General features: G+C 38.4%; 3 long non-coding RNA genes across 3 annotated transcripts; all 3 read right to left on the bottom strand.

The window, feature by feature from the left end:
* Nucleotides 1-1,622: 1,622 nt before the first annotated feature.
* Nucleotides 1,623-2,457, bottom strand: LOC149048794 (uncharacterized). The gene is made up of 2 exons (XR_016185390.1): nucleotides 2,224-2,457; nucleotides 1,623-1,805 (listed from the first exon to the last, which is right to left on the bottom strand). It is a non-coding gene; the product is annotated as an uncharacterized LOC149048794 (long non-coding RNA).
* A 1,915-nt stretch (nucleotides 2,458-4,372) lies between these two features.
* Nucleotides 4,373-4,992, bottom strand: LOC113679068 (uncharacterized). Its single transcript, XR_003446953.2, has 2 exons — nucleotides 4,816-4,992; nucleotides 4,373-4,554 (listed from the first exon to the last, which is right to left on the bottom strand). It is a non-coding gene; the product is annotated as an uncharacterized LOC113679068 (long non-coding RNA).
* Nucleotides 4,993-5,969: 977 nt separating this feature from the next.
* LOC149048793 (uncharacterized) lies at nucleotides 5,970-6,599 on the bottom strand. Its single transcript, XR_016185136.1, has 2 exons — nucleotides 6,389-6,599; nucleotides 5,970-6,128 (listed from the first exon to the last, which is right to left on the bottom strand). It is a non-coding gene; the product is annotated as an uncharacterized LOC149048793 (long non-coding RNA).
* Nucleotides 6,600-12,194: the final 5,595 nt, after the last annotated feature.

Genomic DNA, 12,194 nt, shown 5'->3' with positions numbered 1-12,194 from the left:
TTCTGTGAACACTGTCATATTCAACCCTTCCCTAAAAAAACGTGATCGAAATTATCCCCTTGAAATTAAGTTTTATGTCCATTAGTTTTTACCAAATTTAATGTACACTCGGAAAGGTGAATATCAGGTAATCCTGCCAGCTCACTCATGGTTCTGTAGAATTATAATTCAAATCAGGTGATCTTTTTGCTTTTCTTTTCAGGCGTAATAGGATCAAATAATTTAAGGAAAGGTAATCAGAGATATATTATTTAGCATTGAGTAAACCTCAAGGAACGTTAGCCCCATCGATTTCATTACAAGCACGATGGCTTATGCACGAAACGAAGGAGAAGTGAACAAGAACATCCGGTGTTAAGAGCGTACATCAAAACACTTTGTTAGACTTTCCAAAAAAATTGTTAACAGGAAAAAACAAAATAAGCGCGGCTAAAGAAATGAAACGAAACCAAGAAACGGAAGGCGGTTGAAACGAGGGTGGTCTGTTCCAAAAGCCAAAGATTTAAATCGGGAAAATAAATCTAATATGGAAAGTGACATTTTGTACGTCATATTTCGTCTTCTTTTAGCCTTCCAATATACTTATGCTCTTAGCCATCTGCTTATGGTTTCAGGTCATGTCATTTTGCCAGTAAAGCTAATAATGAAGTCACATACCCTTTCAGGTCATGTCATTTTGTCAGTAAAGCTAATAATGAAGTCACATACCCTTTCAGGTCATGTCATTTTGTCAGTAAAGCTAATAATGAAGTCACATACCCTTTCAGGTCATGTCATTTTGCCAGTAAAGCTAATAATGAAGTCACATACCCTTTCAGGTCATGTCATTTTGCCAGTAAAGCTAATAATGAAGTCACATACCCTTTCAGGTCATGTCATTTTGCCAGTAAAGCTAATAATGAAGTCACATACCCTTTCAGGTCATGTCATTTTGCCAGTAAAGCTAATAATGAAGTCACATACCCTTTCAGGTCATGTCATTTTGCCAGTAAAGCTAATAATGAAGTCACATACCCTTTCAGGTCATGTCATTTTGCCAGTAAAGCTAATAATGAAGTCACATACCCTTTCAGGTCATGTCATTTTGCCAGTAAAGCTAATAATGAAGTCACATACCCTTTCAACAAAGTGTCGCGAACAAAAAAAGTCAAACTCAAAGCGGCATTGAAAGAGCTTTGTTTGCTTCAGAAGGTTCTGGCTTTCCAATCAATTGATAAAATGAAATGGTTTGCCAGCCCTCCTGGAAATAGTTAACACTTGTAGATTGTTGCATCAAAGTGGAAGATTTTACCCATTCGTTTCGAATTTATGAAGACTTAAAAACCATAAGGTCTTCAGCAACTCGGTAGCTCTTCGTAGGGTAAAGGTTTTGAAGAAGGCCGAATTTATAACTCGAGCCTTTTATTAAAGGTGCAATTGGGAACGGACCAGATTTATCCAGACCAGTTTCTGAAATTATATCAGTGATGGAAAGTTTGTTAGTCATGAATCGCTAATTATCGTTCTCGAATCTTTCAGATGGAAATTTGAAATGTGCGGTTATAGATCATCTAGAATGTGGCACTAATTCCAGAGGCTACAAGCACAAACAACACGACAAAACAACACCAACAATTCATCAATTTTTCAATAGGTCTTTTTATTCAGCAGGTTTTCGTAATTTCTTGATTCTTCTTTGGTCGTGGATGGTTGCTCAACATGCGTCTGCATCTTCTATGGGTATTTCATTGTGGGTCGTTTATGTTCATTCCTGCGCAATTCAACATTCTGGCAGCCTCGCAAAGATTTCTGGGTGTCATCTCACCCTAAACAAAGGAAACTTATTCTTAACAATGAGATAATGTAAAAGTTTTGGACATTTTGCAGACTTAATTGTCAGATAACAAGTTTGAGAATCTCAGACTAAATTTTTCAAAGTTCGAATCCTTGACCTACACTGAAATTCGGCGAAACTCCCACAGAAAGTATTATTAGGAAAAAAGAATAGTAATCTCCTCTAAGTCTGAAAAAAAGGGGCTTAAATTATCCTGTGTGCATGTTCGTTTGAGTAACGTGAACTAAAGGGTCTGTCATGACGCATCGATATGACCAAGAAATTCAATTTCTGGAATTCAGAAAAAAAAATCATTAAGTTGAAAGACGATTTATATTTTAAAAGTGGCTAGGAAAAGGATCAGGCTAATGCATAGCACTTCAGTAATTTAACTTTCCAACTTTACTAACCTTTGCGGACAGCTCTCTTCTTCCCGGAGGTAAACCCGCACCGAAGGCCTCAACCTCGTTTTTAACAAAAGTCGTTAGTATCAGCAAGGCAACGAAGAACAAAAATCCCTCAACCTTCATCTTTTTTACTTTTACTCAGTCAACCTTTTAACCTTCCGTTGCTGACAAGCCCACTGTTTCCAAGCATAGACTCTCTTTAGGTCTAAATATATATAGACCTCGAGAAGCAATCGGTCATTCGAAAGATTTTAGGTAAAGCAGTTCGAGAGAACTACCCCTCAAGAGGGCCATTATGCAGTTGAGCTACTAATTTAGCCAATTTTTTGGTTTTTTAAAACATCTAATTGATTGAAGTTTTAAGAGCACTTGGAGGGACTGTTGGCCCATTTTACATAAATTCAAAGCAAGTGGGCTGTTATGGTATTTTCCGGAAAGGGGAGATTAAAATATCAATGACGACTTCAGCAGGCTTAGATGATGCCATTGTTGGGGGCGAAGCCGCTAAGAGGCTTTGGATCAGATTCGATTTGCCCACGCTGCCAGCCAAATGGATTTGCCGTTTTGTGGTTTCGAGTTCAACCATTAGTCTTCAGTTCAATCCCTCCGCTGTGCCTCAGTCATTAAACACCAGACATCTGCTCTGCTTCCCAACATTTAAGAGATTTAACAATTCACTCTCTATTACCCTTGTGTTGATGCCGATTTAATCCAATTCCATTTGGTAAAGAAGGACTAAAATTATCGATACCTAAATAGAATTTGATTTTTTTAACGAGTACGGAAGTCTGTTAAGGGGATATTCCTTTAGTGACCACTCTCTTACTTGAACATCTAAGTAAGACACAACTCCTCCAAATTGCCTCTTACAAATCTTTTTTTGTATGACTGAAATCACCAAGACAGTGGTTGGGAAGACTCAAAGCTACAACAGAGTCATGGCCTAAAAAGTGGTCGCTTGCAATCGGTTAGACAACATGAATGAATTGAAAATCTGAAAAGATTTAACCTCTCTCTGCTTCATATGAATAGTAGAAAGAGATCGTCGAAATATTATTTCCCACAGAATTGAAACTCAATTAGTATTTCAGTTTTTGTAAGCCAATAGTCAATTCAAGCAATTTGCCGTATCAGGCTTTGACATGTTTATTTGGTTATTCTTTAGCTGACTTCCATGTCTCGAATGACATTTCATTAATATAAAGCCGGCAGTGACCCTCACTACTTTAAAGACACAAATCCTGTCTGACAAGTATTGCATCTACGCAAGCACACTTAAACTTCTCCGTAAAAATCGAAAAGCTAAACCACAAAAGAGCTTATGCTCACTCAAGGATCAGTTGAGCCCCACTATTGTTACCAAGGGAACACAAAAGCCATGTCTTAATGTTAATAACTTACGTCACGCTTGCGTAATTGGCGGGGGTATAAAAGGGATAGATTCATGACGTTAAAAATATCATTGAACCCTCTTTGATCAATTGAGGGAATCAGGTATCGCAGTACCGCTTAAATTGTAGTTTTTCCATTTTCCCTTTTTGGTGCATTTTCTTTAAAGTAGTTGAAATTGTTTATGAAATATTCAAGACTGGAAAATATTTCAAGTCTTCTAGTATCTGTGCTATCAGAGTTATGGTTCATTGGTGGTATATCAATTGCCAATCGACTGAACCGATATTTTGAGGTAGTTTTCAACGGTTTCTTAACAGTAGATTGATGAGTTTGGACGAAATCCATCATTACCCTTCTACGCAAGCAGACGCAAAACTATTCACACGATCAAGACTTTGCTTGTTGAGTTTTCCTGTGCTTGGGGTAGTTTCTTGCTTTTATCTCGACTTTTGATTGGCTTCCTATAAAATATTTCCTTGCCTGAAGGGCCTTTGTTTTGATTTTGGTTTTAGCTTCCAAATAAGTCATTTAAATGACCTATGGGTAAATGCTTGGACATCTATTCACCAGGCCCATGTAAAGGTGATTTCATAAAACAGGCCCATATACAAATGAATCCGTCATATAAAGTATACATAAGGATATTTTAACGAGGGTCATGGGTGTTGGTCATATGATGAAATAATATATCACAAGATTGAGCTTCGGCCGCAGGTAGCAGAACGAAAATGAAACAAATCAGAAATTATGATTAACTCACTTAACTTCCCTTGGTCATTTATTCATATCGTTTTTGTAATGCGCTCACATATATTTTCTTTCGTTATTAATAGTTTCTTAGGTTTATTCTTTTCGATTTCTCATGTATCAGTCGTCCAACTTCATCTTAGCACAACCCAGGTTCCTAGCTGCTTCACAGACACTCCTGGCTCTCAGCTCAAACTAGAGGTGAAAAATAAAGTGAGCATTAGTTGTAGTCAATGAAAATAAAAAGACTGCAAATGGAAATTCAAGACTAACAGAGAAAAAGTAAGGCTAAGGATAGGAAGGATTGAATATCAATTGAGGAATTGAAGCAACATAGGCTATAGTTTTTGCATTTAAATGATAAGCGAAAACCAGGACTCAAATCCCTGCATGAATAGGTCAGGAAAGTGGAAAAAAAGACTTCAACAAAAATCATTTCATCGGAAGTAGACTGACCTTTGACGACAATTGCCTACGTCCAGGAGGACAACCACCACAGAAAGCCTCCACTTTGTCCTGAACGAAAGAAGTAAACAGCAAAAGGGTAGCGATTAACAAAAATCCCTGGGTCTTCATTTCCTTCCCAATGTTATCTTCAACGCATCCGCTCTCAGGCCCACGAGTGTTAGAGATACAACCTTTGGCAAACTGTGAGTTTTATACACCTCTGCTGGCAATTAGTAGTCATGTGAAGGATATTAAGTGAAACACTTAACGACAAAAATCGCCTGAAGAAGTCATTTTCCACCCAGGTTGTATGTTAATCTTTTTTGTTTTTAGTTATAGTCATGTACTTGACCGAACTTGAAAGGGCACTTGTAAGAATGAATTGATTGGTCAGCAATCCTGCCTGACGAGCACCGCCTTTACTCGAGCACACTCAAACTTCTTGATGCAAATCGAAAAGCTAAATCACAATAGAGTTCGTGTTCACTTAGGGAACAGTTGAGTCCCACTATTGTTACCAAGCGAAGCCAAGGCATGAGAACCCCAATCAGCCCAATTGAGGTCAACAAAAGTAGCACTTTCTCAAACTAAAGGACATACATATGTGGTTAATTCATTTCTTATTCGAGGTGCTCATAGAGCAAACGTAGCTGTATAAAGGACTGAAATGTCCTTAAAATCTTAGTGAAGTATGAAATACACAAAAGCCACGCTTTACTCTTTATCGTTTTCATAAAGCCACCATAATCGGCGGAGGCACAAACAAGATGGATTAAAATATCACGGAACCTACTTTGGATATTTGAGAACCTCTTCAGCCAAAGCTGCTCTCTGTACTTGATCACGACTTGGAAAAGTACGTTTGTCGCGGTTGAGAAAGTTTTCTAGTTTTTGTTTTATTAATTGCAGTTGGCCTATTCCTTGCCCGATGGCCTTTTGTATAACAACACTCAATTTAAATGCTCTCCAACAAATGCACGAAAGGAATTCACCAGGCTCGGGTAGAGGTGATTTAAAAATTCAAAAAAACGGGCGGGCATGCTAATGAATCAGGTCTGTGAATGAAGGCCAAATCAGCGATGACCACAGGTGTTAGTCAGGTAGTGAAATGACATCGCAAGACTGAGCTGCAACCGCGAGTAGCAGAAACGAAATAAAACACATTTAAAAGTTCTCGTAATACGTTTAATTTATTTTACTTTTGTTTGTTTCTTAGTCGGCGTTTTCCCATAGAGACTTCACACATGTCAGTCGTTCGTCTTCATTCCAGCACAATCCAAACTCCTAGCTGCGTCACATATACTCCTCGATGTCACCTCAAACTGGAGGAGAAAAATTAAGAAATTTCCAGTTTTAATCGATGAAAATGAAAAGCCCACAAATGTAAAATAGAGACTAACAAAGAGTGAAGCTTGCTGAGGATTGATTAAATGCCAATCGACGAGTTCAAGCAACATAGAAAAGATTTTAATTGAACTGATAATATACAAACGAAACCAGGACTTTAATCCCCACAAGCTTATGAAAAGGTCAGGCAAAAAATATTTCATCAAGGGAATTTCCTCTATCGGAAATAACAAACCTCTGATGACAATTGTCTTCGTCCAGGAGGAAAAGAAGTGCCGAAAGCCTTCACCTTATGTTCAACAAAGGACGCCAACAGCAAAAGCGAAGTGATGAACAAAAAAGCCTGGATCTTCATTTCCTTTTTAATGTTGTCTTCGACGTGTCGCTTTCAGGCCCAGAACTGCCAGGGGTATAGTCTATTGCAAGCTGTAGGTTTTTATATTCCTTTGCAAGCAATTAGTAGTTATGTGAAGGATGTTAAGTTAAACACTTCACGGCAAAAATCACCTGAAGAAGCCATTGTCCACTTAGGTTAATAATGGATCTATTTTTTTTACAAGCTGAACTAATTCATCTTGCCGAACTTTAAAAGGTACTTGGAAGAATGTGTGTGAAATGAAAACAAATTCAGTCTTCTCGTCGGTTTATTATCCCATTTTTACAGGAGGTCAAAGCAAGAGCAAATTTTACTTTTTTTTAGCCACAAATTATTTCAAAAATATTTGAGACACATTCATTGTTTTTGAGGATACAAAAATGCCTTTTGAGTTAAAATGCTCACATGAATTATTAGAAGTTAAGGCAGGTGCATATTATGATTTTGGAGAAAGGTGAAAATACTAATAAATGTGTAACAAGGACAGGAAACAAGGATCAAGGACGGGTAGACGCAGGGGGCCGTCACGATGTAATTTGTTAGGAATGACGTCGTTAGGAGACTTCAGATATGTTTAAACTTTAAATGGGCCACTTCCGAGTTCTTGCGTTTCAGTGATCTGGTACAAAATTACGGCGCAAGGACGAGGTTAGGTGCGAAGTCGCTCTCATCGGTATAAAGAATACAGTGCCGTGGTTGAGAAAATAAGCGAAAAATGTGGGAGAGTGAAAAAATTTTTGTGAGAAAGGTATTCGGGGAAGTGATGGCGACAGAGGAAAAAACTAAGTAGAACCTTTCGATTGATGCAAAAAGATTGCCTCACTGAGGCAGATCACTAAAAATTGCCTCTTCTGCCAAAGACCGCAAAAAAAACAAAAAAAACAAAACTGAAGGAAGAGAAATTACAAACAAGCGAGAGCAAATTTCCAGTCCCAATAATTTTGAATGCTTGGACGTACCTCTTTTCTAACATTCCAGAGCTCTCGTTCGGCGTCCACACGCACCTTTGCCTAAGTTGTTTTTGATGTCAACAAATAACTATTGTTTATTTCTTGCTTAATCGTAGCGAGGGCTCACTGTAGTTTGCGAAACGAAATTGAAATCAGTTATTTGTGAATGAACTCAAAATCTGTATACTGTAATTAACTACACAAGAAGTGCAGAAAACTGAGCTACTAGCCGGAAGGATGAATCGGTCATTTCACTACCAGTGTGGATTTCATACGAAACCTTGAAATAATAACAATTACGGAAAGTGCGAAATGAAAATCTTCGGGGTGTACTTTGCGAAATATTCACTGGAACATTTACGATGAATAATTCAAATGCGTGACATGACACTTTACTTAACCTGGAAGCGTCACGCATTCCTGAAGCTCAGCAGGAAACCATGGCAGCTATCTCATGCCGTTGCCTTTTTTTTACAACAAAATCTTCAGAGATGGAAAGAAATCGGAAGAAATTTTAGCCTGGGGTTCAAACGTTAATTATAGTTAATATTATATGCTTAGTTGTGGTTGCAATCTACGCTAGTGACGAACTGACCGATTCATCCTTCCGGCTGGTGGAGTTTACAGCACGAATCCTCCTTTCGCAAATTACAGATTTTCATTTCACAAATACAGCTTTCCATTTTGCTTATTACAGATTTTGAGTTCATTTCACAAGTAAAAGATTTCCAATTCGTTTCGTTTAGATCGTTTCGCAAATTACAATAAGCCCTTGCCAAGATCGAATCAGCAAGAAAAAACAAAGAGTAAATGATGATAGAGAAGAAAGCGAGGCCAGGCTTGGCCAGGCTGCATGCGAACGCCGAACGAGAACTTTGGAAAGTTATAGAAGTTGTGCATCCAGGTATCCAACATTTTAGGAAGTAGAAATTTGGCTTCACTTGATTGTAATTTCTCCTCCATCAGCTTTTGCGGTCTTCAGCAGATCGGCTGGTTGAATCTGCTTCCTTGCTGCAGCTGTCTTGCATATATCGAACAGTTCTGCTTTTTTCTTTCCTTTGCCGCCATTATTTAGCTGAATGCCTCTCTCCCGCAAATAATTTTTCACTCTCCCATCCTGGATTTCGAGAAATTTTATCTCATTTTCACCACCGGTACACTTTATTCTTTTTATCGATGAGGACGACTTCGCACCTATCCTCGTCCTTGCGCCGTAATTTCGTCACCAGATCACTGAACCGCGAGAACTGGGAAGTGGCTTGTTCTCGACGGTCGCAACCCAGCTAGACTTTTATCGCATGACTCCCGAAATCCACTCCTCGGCTGAGCCTTTTCAAAAGCACACAAGTGCTTTATACCCGATGTTGGGAACGGTTACATTTTTCTTATACTTGCTTGATTTTTTATCTATTTGTAATATATTTAATATCCAAGAGGCGCTCAATGTATCGACCACTAAATAAAATTCAAGGTTTCAGGTAAGGTTTTTAGAGTAAATCTATTCAAACCATTTTTTTTAGATAAAAAAAAACATATTTTTTGCGTGGACATTAACGAAGAGATATGTATAAGGTACAACTCCTACTTCTGAGTAGAAAAAAAAAAACCACTTCCTTTATAACGCCTGTATTAGACCATCAAACCTAAAAAAAATTGTCCAATAAACAAACCTTCATTTTTAGTTTACAAATTGTTTCAGTTTTTTTCTAGAGTGAAAGGTCTTAAGTTTTTAAATTACATGATCATTAAGGCGAAGAATTTTTGCGTATATTTCCCTACTAATGCTTATGACATGGCGTTTAATGATATCAAATAAAGAACGAGCAGTTGCGACGTCATTAGCACAAGCGTTAGTCATGCGTGACCAGCGATACTTACATGCAAAAATATATTGACAAGTTCTGAACTTCTGTGATTTTCTAGGGCTACTCCATACAAACTATGATAAAGATATCCCAAATCTACAGAATGTTTCACAGGATTTAACTGGCGAACACCTAGCATATTTGTTTTCAACATGCCAATGCATGCCTAGAAGTTCCAATCCTTTTTTTCACTTCTTGTCCACGCTCTGTTGTCATCTCTCTCATTTTGCTTCCCCTCCTTCCCCAGTATTTTATTATCTCCATATCTCCTCAGTGATTACATTTTCCTGTAAGAGACCACTTTCTTGATCACTTAAAGATCCACGCCATGATCAGACATCGACCTTACCTTCCGTCGCCAATTCTTGCGCACAAAAAGTATCTCTGTTTTATTTGCAAACATAGGCAGTTTCCCCATGACAATTCTTCAGTTCATGCATATTGCAAAATGTTTTGCTCTCCATTTATTTTTTTACACCAAATCAGGCTTCATTTTACCACCTGTCTTTCATGAATTGTAATGCTGTGTTCTTGTTCTTAATGTAGTGGGCCAATCACTTTAACCTTGAAAAACGATACCTGATCCATGATCCTTTGAACGCGACTGCAGCAATCGTATTTCTTTCTCTCAAAATCAATAATGGATTCAGTCACAGCCATTCGTGACTTCAAGTAACTGTTATCAAGATGGCATTACTGGCCTTGCTTATCAGCTTGCAAGTTCTCGTCAAAAGAGGACGCTTAAAGGCATAAAAAGAAAACAGATCCTTGCCCTGCCAGCCAAATTTAGGGAAAGAAAAAGAGCTTTAAAATCAAATACTCTGGTAATAATAGCAATTTTCCAACGTTTATATGAGTAGCAATTATGACTGACGATTCTGGTAATCAAATGATTCGATGAAATGAAGTCAGGCTGGACCTCAGTGCTTACGCGATCTTCGTCCGGCAGTGACAAGTACAAGCAAGCATGCATGCATGTTTCCCCGCCCTTCTTTACCTATATCTGCATTAGACCCGCAAAACGTGCCAGGAAGCATACCACTCGAAAACCAAACCGGTCCGCGCCGACCCTCGAAATTTCGTCAGTCCACTTACCTAACTATGCTGACACAAATAGCGAAATGAAGCTTCACACAGTAACGAAGATTTGATCCCTAAGGGCACTGAAATTGAGAACAATAAATCGCCGATGGTTCATCTGGGTCAAACACAGTTATAGAACGTCGCCTTAGAGTTAACACTTTTACCCCTCAGTTTATGCAAGTTTCCAAGGCCCCTTCCTTCAGACAACGAGTCTGCGTCGGTTTTTGCGACACGCAAAATGTGTCGCTAGGTATCTGGCTATGCTTATAACGCTTATTTGTGATCCTGGAATTAAACAGTCACAATCATGTTTTTCCAATTAGAGTTTCTTAAGGTGAGGGAAAAAGGCATACCTGGAGGAGCCTAGTCGGCTTTCATGCGAACAAAGCTGAACAAATCGAGTATCATCGGCAGAAATATTGGACAAGATGGCGGCCGCGCTTGCGCATTTCGTCCATAATGGCGTCCAAATAATATAAGAAACTGTGTGGAAATTTGTAAAATTTCTAAAATATAACAATCAGGAGCTCATGGTCCCGTCTGCTCTCGATCGAGACATATTCAGTACTGATTCTGCTATTCATCAAACCTCACAGGGACTCGATAAATTATAAAAACCACTTGCTTCCCGAGCCAGTTCTTTTGTCATTGATCATTGACCTAGGTCGCCATACAGTTCTTCAAAATCCGTCGTTCTCCATCCTAAACACTCGCCTATTACAGGAAAGTACATCAATAAAGTCAACTGCTCTCGATCGAATTGACTGCTACAGAGTTCGAAACGTCCAAATATCCTGTAAAATTGCCATTTCCACCCATCAAAAAAGTTCCCAACGCGCCAGAATATCCCTTATTTTCCATGTTGACGAGACGCCATGTTGAAAACTATGACTGAAATAGTTAAACACGAACAACGCTGATCTTCGAATCGTCGGCCATATTTGTTTATGTTCTTGCAGAGAAATAAATTAGTTCTCAGGTCCTTTTTGGAATAAAAATATGCCTGGCATTGAATGCAAATTCAGTAGTCTTAGCGCGAAAATTAAATTAAAGCAAATCAAAATTCTGACATCATGTCATCGCTCTGCCTCGAAAAATCCCAAAGATTTACTTGCAGGTTTTCTTTTCTTTTTCTTTTCATCAAATAGAAGATCTGCGGTGCTCAAATTGTATAAGTCATGGTACGAAACACTCTTCTTTGCAGATCAAGCGGTGATCGCCGCCATATTGAATTCTCTTGATATACTATTGTTCCGGATTGTAATACGATATACCGCTGATAATTGTTAGCGGGCTCGAAATTTCCTTGATTTCTGGCGATGTAACTCCCGGCTGGCCCGAAAGTTCTTAAACTACTGAAATAAGCGGCCATACGAACACCTTTTGCCGGTCATATTTCTGGACATAACAGAGGTTATATATATATATATATATATTTGTGATGGGGAAAAATGGCAGTCTCATTTTCCAAAGCAGAACAGAGTTATCAGTCAGAGTGCGTTTGACGTTCCTAGAACAAATTCCAGGGGAGTGGGGTGAGTTATAATACGGTTTTATTGATTGACTGCTTATTTTCCCTCCCGATAGACATTTTTCAAATCATATTCCATAATAGTTGTAAAAATCGCAGAAAACAAATTTTAGTGTGAACTTGTTCATTGAAGCATCTTCATCTTGTGTTTAAAATAAAAAAAAAAGGATACGCTCAAGTAGGCGATTTATAGCCATTTTCCTCATGTTTCGCTGTCTTTTATCGGAGGGCTGTTC

Source organism: Pocillopora damicornis, chromosome 3 (assembly GCF_964200805.1).
Source record: "Pocillopora damicornis chromosome 3, jaPocDami1.2, whole genome shotgun sequence".
Taxonomy (NCBI): domain Eukaryota; kingdom Metazoa; phylum Cnidaria; class Anthozoa; order Scleractinia; family Pocilloporidae; genus Pocillopora; species Pocillopora damicornis.
Note: the sequence above shows the minus strand (reverse complement) of the source record. Positions and strands in the feature narration are given on the sequence as shown.